The sequence below is a fragment of the Musca vetustissima genome, unplaced genomic scaffold (genome assembly GCF_032173495.1).
Source record: "Musca vetustissima isolate MV318-11 ecotype Yass unplaced genomic scaffold, APGP_CSIRO_Mvet_v1 utg28238, whole genome shotgun sequence".
In the NCBI taxonomy this organism is placed as follows: Eukaryota; Metazoa; Arthropoda; class Insecta; order Diptera; family Muscidae; genus Musca; species Musca vetustissima.
The window spans coordinates 198,136-209,384 of NW_026877852.1; positions in this window are offsets into that span (position 1 = coordinate 198,136).

Below are 11,249 nucleotides of genomic sequence, written 5' to 3' on the forward strand. Positions count from 1 at the left end.
CCTTAGTATGGACATTACCTTATTTGAATGGGAAATAATTAAAGAAGCCATGTCGTGCCTTCTCCCATTTTTTGAAATAACCCAAGACATTTGTGGAGAAAAAATGTGACCCTTTCAAAAGTATTGTTGTTGAGGTTGTTCAAATTCAAAGTGTAAGAAGCGAGCACACCGAAACGAGGACATTTTCAATTTGGAATCAATTTGATGAAGAATTCTCAAAAACTACAGAACCGGAAAATAATACTGCCGCCGCGATTCGAGAGTTGGATAAGTACATAAAAGAAGAATATGTAAATAGAAAGTGTGATCCTCTAGAGTGGTGGCGAGAAAGGAAATGTTTGTATCCTCGAGTTTTCCAGTATGTTCTCAAAAGACTCTGCATTCCAGCGACTTCTGTGCCTTGTGAAAGAATATTCTCTGCAGCTGGACTGATCGAATGCGTGTTTAATTTCTTCAATATCAATTTTGATACCCAAGGGTAATAAAATACTTGTATGAATGAGTAATTGCAATAACAATAATCAGTAACGTATATTATGCATAAAAATTTGAACATTTAACGCTAAACAAACATAAAATTGATGTTAAGGTTAATACTAAGCAAAACATTTAGTTAAATTATAATAATAGTTAATTTTTCAACAATTTTATTGATTTACAGTCTTCGGTTGTTTTTTGTGTGTTCTATCCCGAGCTTGTATAATATGTTGTTGATAAACTTTGTTTAGGTACAAGGACGTCTGGGAAAATTTAAGATGGCACATATCTGTAAAATTGGTTTTTTTGTATAGTTCCACGCCATGTTATTTCAATTGCTTTTTGATCACTTATAACAGTTTTAATTGCTAATTTAACAAATTATCAAATTTCTCTTCCCCCAACACGATTTATTAATATTTTCTGTAAAAAAAATTGTATTTAGAGCGGTGGCAGATATTATAATAAAAGTTATATATTATAACCAATTGATACAGAACTTCATCTTCTTTTAGAAGTTTTGCATCAAAATGTTAAAAATCGTCGAAAACATAAAATGGCAGCTATGGCAACAATTGCAATTGTTTTTCTAAGGAAGTGGGCATTATGGAATGTCCTATCTCATTCTTTAGAGTAATTACTTGCTCCGTAAGTGATTTAATTAACATCTGTGTGGCCATTTGATTTTTGTTAGTTTCTTTAAAAAGATTTCCATGGTTTCTTTTAGACTTTTTATTTCAATTTGATATTCATAAACACTCCGACTTTTAACATCTTTAAGATTTAAGAAAATTATATGTAAGTATTGCATAAAAATGCTTTAGCTTTTAATTTAAATTTTAAACATAAAAAAATGATTGTTAATCAATTTGATCGTTTTATGTACTGATAATCGCCGGCAGAGGCTTTTAAAAAATTATATAGTTAAATCAATTGATCAATTAATAATAATATAATTCAACTTACCTTGTTTAATGGTTGACATTTCATGATAAATCATTTGCTGACCATTGGTATGATCTAGTCTTGTGTAAATAATGTGAAGCGACATTTGAAATCTAAACACCCATTTGCTCAACTTGAACCGCAAAGACAACCGACTGAAACTGTGGAGCTGGAAGATACGGAAGGATTGGCGCAGGTGTCCGGTGCAACGACTGCGGTTCCAACTAGTGTACAGCCGAATATAACTGATTTTTGTCATCGACCACCACCAATTAAAAAAGTGGAGAAAATAGATAAGCAGGTTCTTCGAATGATTGTGAAGGGTCATCATTCTCTACGATTGGTGGAAGAACCTGACTTCAAAAAAGTTTTGGAAATGGTTTCACATTGTCCGGGGTACAAACTACCGTCTAGGAAAACCATTTCTAATAATCTGTTAAATGAAGCTTACACAGATGTACTGGGTGAAATAAAAAGCAAGCTATTGAATGCTGCAGCTGTTTGCCTAACGACAGATGGATGGCAATCGCGTACAACTACAAGTTTTATGGCCGTTACAGCACATTTCATTAATCAGAATTGCGAACTAGAAAGCTATTTGCTTGGATGCAATGAATTTGAAGAGAGTCACACTGCAGAAAATCTTTCCAAATTCATTAAAAGCACCTGTGAATCTTATGATATTAGCAATATGATAACGGCTGTTGTGAGTGATAATGCAGCAAACATTAAAGCAGCTATTCGCCAAGGAGGATGGAGGGAGGTTTCTTGTTTTGCGCATTCACTAAATCTAATCGTGATGGACAGCATAAAGGTGATTGAAGTCACTCTTATAAAAGTAAAGAAAATTGTGGAGCACTTTCGACGAAGTCCAGTTGCTGCAAACAAGCTTGCTAGTATGCAGAAGCAAGAAGTTGCAACGAGGTGGAACTATACATACATTATGCTTGAAAGGTTTGTATTAATAAAAAAATCTCATTGAAATTTGCTTACATACATTTATTTATGCTTGAAAGGTTTTTAAAACTGAAGGAACCCATAACAGCAACATACTCTCTTCTTCACCTTAGTATGGACATTACCTTATTTGAATGGGAAATAATTGAAGAAGCCATGTCGTGCCTTCTCCCATTTTTTGAAATAACCCAAGAAATTTGTGGAGAAAAAAATGTGACCCTTTCAAAAGTATTGTTTTTGACGTCGGCAATACACAATTTTTTGGATGGTAAAACGTCCAAAAATGATATCATCTATCAGATGATAAATTCATTAAAAAATGAGTGCAATAAGCGGTTTAGGGAAATGGAAACGAACCCGCTTTATACAGATTGCGCAATTCTTGATCCCCGATTCAAAAGGAAGTCCTTTAAAAGCGAGTACTTATATCAGAAGGCTTTATCCAGCTTGAGGTCAAGAGTAGCATCCATTGCATTACCAGCTGTTACAGAAGAGGTTGTTCAAATTCAAAGTGTAAGAAGCGAGCACACCGAAACGAGGACATTTTCAATTTGGAATCAATTTGATGAAGAATTCTCAAAAACTACAGAACCGGAAAATAATACTGCCGCCGCAATTCGAGAGTTGGATAAGTACATAAAAGAAGAATATGTAAATAGAAAGTGTGATCCTCTAGAGTGGTGGCGAGAAAGGAAATGTTTGTATCCTCGAGTTTTCCAGTATGTTCTCAAAAGACTCTGCATTCCAGCGACTTCTGTGCCTTGTGAAAGAATGTTCTCTGCAGCTGGACTGATCGTAAATGATAGACGTAGTCTTTTGAAGCCAGAGAAGGTTTCAAAATTAGTTTTTCTTCACCATATTATGTGAATATATATTTTTTTTTAATTTTTTAATATGAATTATGACTTTTTATAATATGAATTTAATTCTTGTTCATTTAAAATTAATTCACTTATTTTATAATATTTTTGAGCTTTTGTTTTCAATGTTTTATGTTTTTATATTTATAAGTTTTGCTTTAGAAACCTCAGTTTTATTGAATTGCCGTTTAGTTTTATTTTTTAATGAGCTAACTTGTTTTAATTATTAGTACAAATGAATTGCTTACTTTTTACGAAAAAAAAATATTTTAACTTTTATTTTTATGGAATTGCCTTATTTTTTATTTTATATATACTAGACTGTGATTTCAGAAAGGTGTACCTTTTATATTAATTTTGTTTTAATTAAATTATGGTAAAGGAGTTCAATATAGAAACAAAATGTAAGCTTAAATAATAAATAAAAGGAATAAAATTTTAATATTAAAATGTAGAAAAATTTAATATTATAATATATAAACAAAAAGAAAGAAAATCAATCAATAAATGAATTAAAACATTTTTATGAAATATTATTTTCTTTTTTAATTTAAAAAAAAACATGTATAGCAAATGTTTGCATACATTTCACTTTTTTGTATGTTTAGTACCTAAACTTAATTGCAATGCGCTGCCATACATATGCATACGGTGATAAATTGAACTATGTGGACATTTGAACGATATAAGCTCACTGAACGAGGTGAACGACCTAGTTCATCTTTAAAAAATAACCTAGTTCGTTCGATCTCTGAAATGAACGAGAATGCCCAAGACTAGTATGATCTAAGTATATTACATTTTCTGCATAAAATATATATATATATATATATATATATATTTCAGAATTCATGTTTGCAGTTTATATTATAAAATATACCTTTATTATTGGTGCCCATTATTGAATTTAAGGGAAAGCCGTCAGTAATACTTTTCCGCATCTTTCTATATTATTTGATACAGCAATCAAAAATGTTTCAGGCCGAAGATTTTTTATAATGAAAATTCAGTAATATCTAAAAATTTTTATTCAATGACAAATATTTATACAACGACGAAGCTATTGAATTTCCATCTTCTTTCATTTAACTAAGTAATTACTACAGACGATAGAAATTGGATAACAATTCATTTACGAACGTTCCCACGCCTCACATTCCCACCCCTGCCGACCGAGGGGGCGACCACCCCTTTCGTAGGGATCGCGTACACGCCATAATCTGCATCATGGTGGAATATGAGAGGGGAATAGAAAACCAGCTACAGAAACTACTCCAACAGCCAGTTTTTTATTAAGTTGCACTACTGATTTAAAAATACAATTATATTAGATTTTATAAGTTCAACATTCTTGCTAAAATCTACATTAGAGTACACAGAATTAAAATCAATACAAATTTTACTGAGTGGATCTCCCATAGAATAATTTGTGCGATGAAAATCTACATATAATAGTTGATAATATCTACTAGATCGAAAAGGAGCATTTATTCTAATAGATGAAATTGGGAAATCAGAGGATATATTACCATTTAATATTTTTAGTACTATCATAGTGTTCAACATAATACGTCTACTTTTTAATGTAGGTAATCGAATTAATTTTAACCTGCTAGTGTAAGAAGGGAACACAAAATCACTATTCGAATGTAAACCTCTCAGTGCAAAATGCAAGAATTGTTTCTGCACTGATTCGATTTTATCGGAATATATTGCATATTGAGGATCCCATACAACAGAACCATAATCTAATATAGGTCTTACAAGAGACGTGTATAGTTGTTTTGTTATATAAGGATCCGAGAATTCTTTGGTCCACCGTTTTATAAAACTTAATACACCATAGGCTTTATTTACCATAGAAATAACATGATTGTTAAAGTTTAACTTTGGATCCATTAAAATACCAAGATCCACGAATGTTTCAACTGTCGATAAAACCGAACCGTTAATATTGTATTGCCTCATCAATGAAGAATTCCTAGAAAAACACATTTGTTCAAATTTAAATCCATACAATTTAATCTGCACCATTGAAAAAGGTTATTTAAACCATTTTGGAGTAAATTGGCTTGTTTCTCAGAACTATGGGTAATGAATAACTTGACACCATATGCATACATTAACAACTTAGAATGTACTACAGAATCATTTATAAACAAAAGAAAAAGAACCGGCCCGATGTGACTTCCTTGTGGAACACCTGAAAGTACGTTAATCGATTTTGAGACATCCTTCAAACAAAGCTTGCTGTGATCTATTTGGTATGTAAGATGATATCCATTTGACTAAGTTTATACTGAAACCCATATTATCTAATTTATATAATAAGAGTTCATGGTTAACCCTATCAAAAGCTTTGTTAAAATCTTTATAAATGGTATCAGTTTTATTTCGCTGAACAAATCCCTTTATTACAATTGAAGTAAACTCTATAATATTTGTTATAGTTGAAAGACCACTACGAAAGCCATGTTGATATGGACTTAAAATGGATTGAATTTTGTGAGAAATAACAGCAGTAATTAATTTTTCAAACAATTTTGGGATATCACTTAATTTTGAAATTCCTCTGTAGTTTGAGACGTTTGATAGACTACCAGGCAGTAATTAATTTTTCAAACAATTTTGGGATATCACTTAATTTTGCAATTCCTCTGTAGTTTGAGACGTTTGATAGACTACCAGGCATGCGTAACGGTTCTATAAAAGATTTTTTCCATATAGTGGAAAAAAAAACCAAAATTTAAGGAATAATTAAATAGCAACGTAAGAGGCGTTGCTAAAGTGTCAGAACAATATTTGAGAATTATGCTAGGTATACCATCTGGCGCTGGAAATTTAATTGGTTTTAGAGTACGTAAATTTTTAGCAACATCTTGACTTTGTAAAAAAGGCATATATATTTGATCTTTTTCGGATAGCTCAGAAGGATATGAGCTTATATTTGGACAAACTGCAAATGAATAAGTAGAGGCGAAGAAATTTGCAAAACATTCTGCTATTTCAGAGTTTTTTACATACCCCTTATTGTTGCATTTCAAAATGGTGGGTTTTGAGGAGACTTTTCTTTTTAAGTTATCAAACTCATAAAATGTCTTCGTTTTAAAATTATTTTTGATCTTGTAGAGGTAATTATTATACAATCTACGGGACTCAATGTTATATTTGGACCTAGCAACAGAATAATTAGCGTGGTCTATAGATGAGCCTGACTTCTTATATTTTCGAAAAAGTTTATTTTTTAAATTTTTTACACTTGATAACTCACGCCATGGATATCTGTCAGAAATTCTAATTCTAACAGTTGGAACACATTGAGAAATAAATTTATTTAGAGTATTATAAAATTTATCAATTATAAATTCAAAATCGGTGTGATTCTTACATTGACATGCAGTTGTCCAGTTTACAGATGAAATAAGAGAATTAAAATTTTGAAAATTTGATTTTTTATAGTTAAGAATATTTGTAAATGCGTTACATGAACTTTCGTTAATTGTAGAATTATGGCTCATGGTTATATATCGTCAGCTAAAATGCAAAAAGGCGTAACTAATAAAAAAATTGACTTGTTGAATGAATATTGTGAATGTCAATAAACTACATGTGTTGACAAAGTATTACACGTCTGCGGTTAAAAAAGGAGCTTCTATTAACAAAAAACAAAAAAACGTAACTACAAGTGGGTTTATTTGATAAATGCAAGAAGGCGTAACTACCAAAAAATTCAATTTTTTTACTTAATTGTTATGACTGCCATTAAACTAAATAACTAAATTTGTTAAAAAAATATAGCCTATTATTCGGCATATGCAATATCACCCTGCCGGGCATACTTTTTCATTTCACATGACACGTTTATAGTTTTCATTCAAAACAGTTTTTTGCTTCTTCTACACAATTATGCTTTTGTTAGTTACGCCTTTTTTCATTTTAGCTAACGATATTATGTTGGATGATGATTATCTTCCGGAGTACATATAGCAGTAATTCCAATTAAGTCAAAAAATTGTGTAAAATTTACAAATACTAGATCAAGGATTCTATCATTACAATTTAAAATATTATTTATTTGAAAAAGATTATTTTCACAAAATCGATTAACAATATCTAATGTATATTGGTTTACATTTGCTTCAGATGTCAACGGCGTTAAACTTTCTGAGCCACTTTACACATGGCCTATTAAAATCACTAAGAACTAAAATTCTATCGCAATCATTCATAATATTAATAATTGAGTTTAGTGCTGCTAAATGCTGATGATAAATATCAAGACGTGATGAGGGAGGTATATATGAGCACGTAACGAATAATTTAAATTTTACAATTCAATTGATATGCAGATAAATTCTATGTCAGAAAAACAATTTAATTTAATTAAAGTAGTGGAAAATTTAGCATCAACTGCAATAAGTACGATCTTTTCTAAATATTTGATATTTTGAATACATATTTCACTATTTAACACAGATGTTTTGAGCCAAGTCTCAGTAAACACAATAATGCTAAACCAATGCTATTAGTAAATAAACGTGTTAATTTAGTGTTTAACCCCCATACATTCTGATAGCAAATGGTAAATAGGTTATCTAGTTTTTTGATACTGGTTCAGATCTCTGAGGTAAATGAGCTAAATTATCTGATCTTTCTAGAAATTCTTTAACAAACGCTTTAGCACCTTGTAGGCTATAATGTCAGGATAAATGAAAACAAATACAACAAAACGTTCTGTTCATTTAAGGGAACCCCCCCCCCCCCATTCTCGATTTTAATTTTTCAAGATTTTCAATGGGCTGGTAAATCAATACCAATGCTGTTGTTGTTTTTTGTAATTAAAGAAAAGTCCTTATTTTTGATGGCGGGCATGATAACTCCTCACTGGAACATCGGAATCCGAAAATTCCAACGGTGTTAGAAAGAGTACATGTCTGGCTCTCGTATGAACTAGGATTATTGACTTCGCTCTAAAATTAAAAAAATGGTGGACCTTTGAAAAAATATTTTTGAAAAATCGGCGATTTTTTACCAAAAACCAAGTTAAAAAATAAGGAAGATCTTCACGATTGGCTTTATCCTAGTTCATACGAGAGCTATACACTCCCAGAGAAACGTTGCAAAATTTGGAACCGATTGGATTATTACTTTTTGAGTTATCGTGCCCGCCATTCGCAAAAATATGTTTAGAGAAAAACGCGTTTAAAGTTTGAGAAGCCCTTCAGACGTCACTTTATGCTGACAGAATAAATCGGATATATCTTCAACAGTTCTTGAGATTTTCACTTAAAATTTTGTAGAGACATTCTTTAATCAGTGTAGATTCGAATTATATCAACAAAAATTTTGACCCCGAGAATGGGGGGGGGGGGGTCCCCTTAACATATATTAATTATTTTACCAAAGATGAATGGAATGTCAGGTTTTCTTTTCAAAATCGAGTTAGGGATATGATTAACATATTGATTCACTCACAAATCATAAATTTCTTCTTACAAATTTTGTAAAATTCATCTTCAAACAAATTGATTTTCCAATATATTTTGTTATATTTTTCAAAACATTACACTCACTGTCACATATTTTGTATATGAATTTGGCGTAACAAGCCACAATATGAAACAATTTTAATTTATAAGTTGCTATATCCTACCTTGAATAATTGTACCATGATTGTGACTTCTTATACTAGGAAATCATTTCAAATTTAATAAGAAAAAATCGAAAAAATCTACTAGATATCTAACTTTTTAAAAATATGTTTTACATTTTTTTAAAGTTTTAAAAGCGTGGTAATAAGTTTATTACCACAACCTAATTCAGAACTTATTGCTCGACAAATTTAACAACATTTTAAATATTTTCTACAGATTTATGTTTTTGTTTATAATTTGTTTGACAGCTCATTGCACCAACAGCTGTTCTGGTCCATATACTTAATTATACTACTATGGACGTAGCTATCATCATGTGGGTTAGGGAATTGTTCTATATGTTAAGGCACTAGTCACTGCAACCAAATGAACAGACAAGTAGTATACATTTTATTAATATACGTCATGGGAACGGCTTCACAAAAGTGCTGGTACTATGAATACTTATATTGTTATACGTTAAATATCTAAATGAGAAATGATCCAATATTAAATAGTGTGCATATGTAAAAAATTCAAATTTATAAACGTGAAATAGAAGAAATAAGTATATTCTTGCATGTTCTGGAACAATGATGCACAAATTAGTCTTAGTGTTACTAGACAATTGAGTTATTGAATTAAATTTGATGTGTGCGTAAATTTCAACATTCGTGTCAGAAGCATTTAAAGTTCTCAGAGGAAATAGTATTTTGATTATATTTTAAACCGGATATTGTAAAGAATGTTGACCCATGATTTATTATTGATTTGAGATTCCAATTATTTTTCTTACTTTATAAAATAAAAAAAAAAGTATATACGACATAATTCACAACTACGTAGCTGCATTTTTCTTATTTTCTTTAACCTAATTATAAATTTATTACTTTATCGACTATTTTTTCCAGTTCTCTAAACGATACTCACGCCATTATACTTGCTCGAGGAGGATCCAAGGGGATTAGGCTCAAAAACATGCTAATTTTTAATGGAACGACTATACTTGGCCATACCATTAAAATAATTGCTGAAACCGAACATTTCTGTGCAATATGGGTTTCAACGGACGACGAACAAATTGCACAAGAAGCTCTAAAACGTATGTAAAATATTTTTAATTAAACTTCATTAAAAATAGCGGTTCAGTGAATAGATTTAGTTTTTCAATAATATACATATGCTCTGTTCCAGAACCTACAAGAATTTTCTATTAATCGAAATTTAATTGTTGACTTTATATAACACTTAATTGAAACGTAGAACTTTTAAAAGATGTATAAAATGATCATAAAGGATATTTTGGCAGCAAAATCGATGATTAATACATTTGAAGATCTATATCAACATACATTAAGCGAAAGTGTATTTAAGAAGGTGTAACTGACAATCATATGGTATTAAACTTTTTTAATTTAAGGCATTTTTATAATAATAAATAAGATATTGATAATTTTTCGAAGGTAGATCTCCTGCTCCTTCCAGATCCTCAATACACTATATGTATCTGCCAGCAGGTTTCCATCTTCATTTCTACAGGAGGATGTGCATGCACCAAAGCCTTCGGTTTGGGGTTGGTAAAATTTCAGGACTTCGTTCTGACTCCTGCACATCTCGATTTGCTCACGCTCATGTTTTTCTTGTTCTTTTTTCTGAAAATACGTTTCTCCTCTCTTCTTTTCTCCCGGTAATTCCCCATCGCATTACGCTATTGCTATTGTCTGCAGGGTTGCCCTATACGCTGCATTTTTCTCCTCAGTAGCATTACGACACTCCTGATTGTACCACTGGTTTCTTGATGGTGGTTTTTGGTTGCAGTTTGTAGAGCAGGCATGCTTACCCATATACGCTACCGTAACAGAGGGTCGATTGGTAAACATATTTTCTCTTTCTTTCTCTTTACGTTAGTCGTTTGTAATGGTGAATTCTCAGTTACACTCGCACACACTTGCTCTCAATTTAATTTTGCCCAACACTGTTGTAGAGAGTGGACAATTCTTTGCCATTGTGCTTCTATACTATTATCGGCAAGGAGTGCTTTCTTCAAGCAGACGGCTAAGTTGAGCGGAGTAGGCTTCTGCTATCTGTTGTGTTTGCAGCTTTTCGACGTCGAGTTATCGTGTTACATTAGATCGCACCTTTGCTGCTACGTTAAGACGGGTGCGAACTATGGCTGCCACAAGGTAATGGTCCGTATCGAAATTCCTCGTATCGATCGGACGTCTAAAACGCTGGATAAATCCCTTCCATCTATCACAACATGATCTATTTGATTTCTCATTGCTTGATTAGGAGAAAGCCAGGTGGCCCTGTGTATATCAAGATGCTTGAATCTGGTGCTACTAACTACCATATCGAATGTTTTTTCATGGAGGCT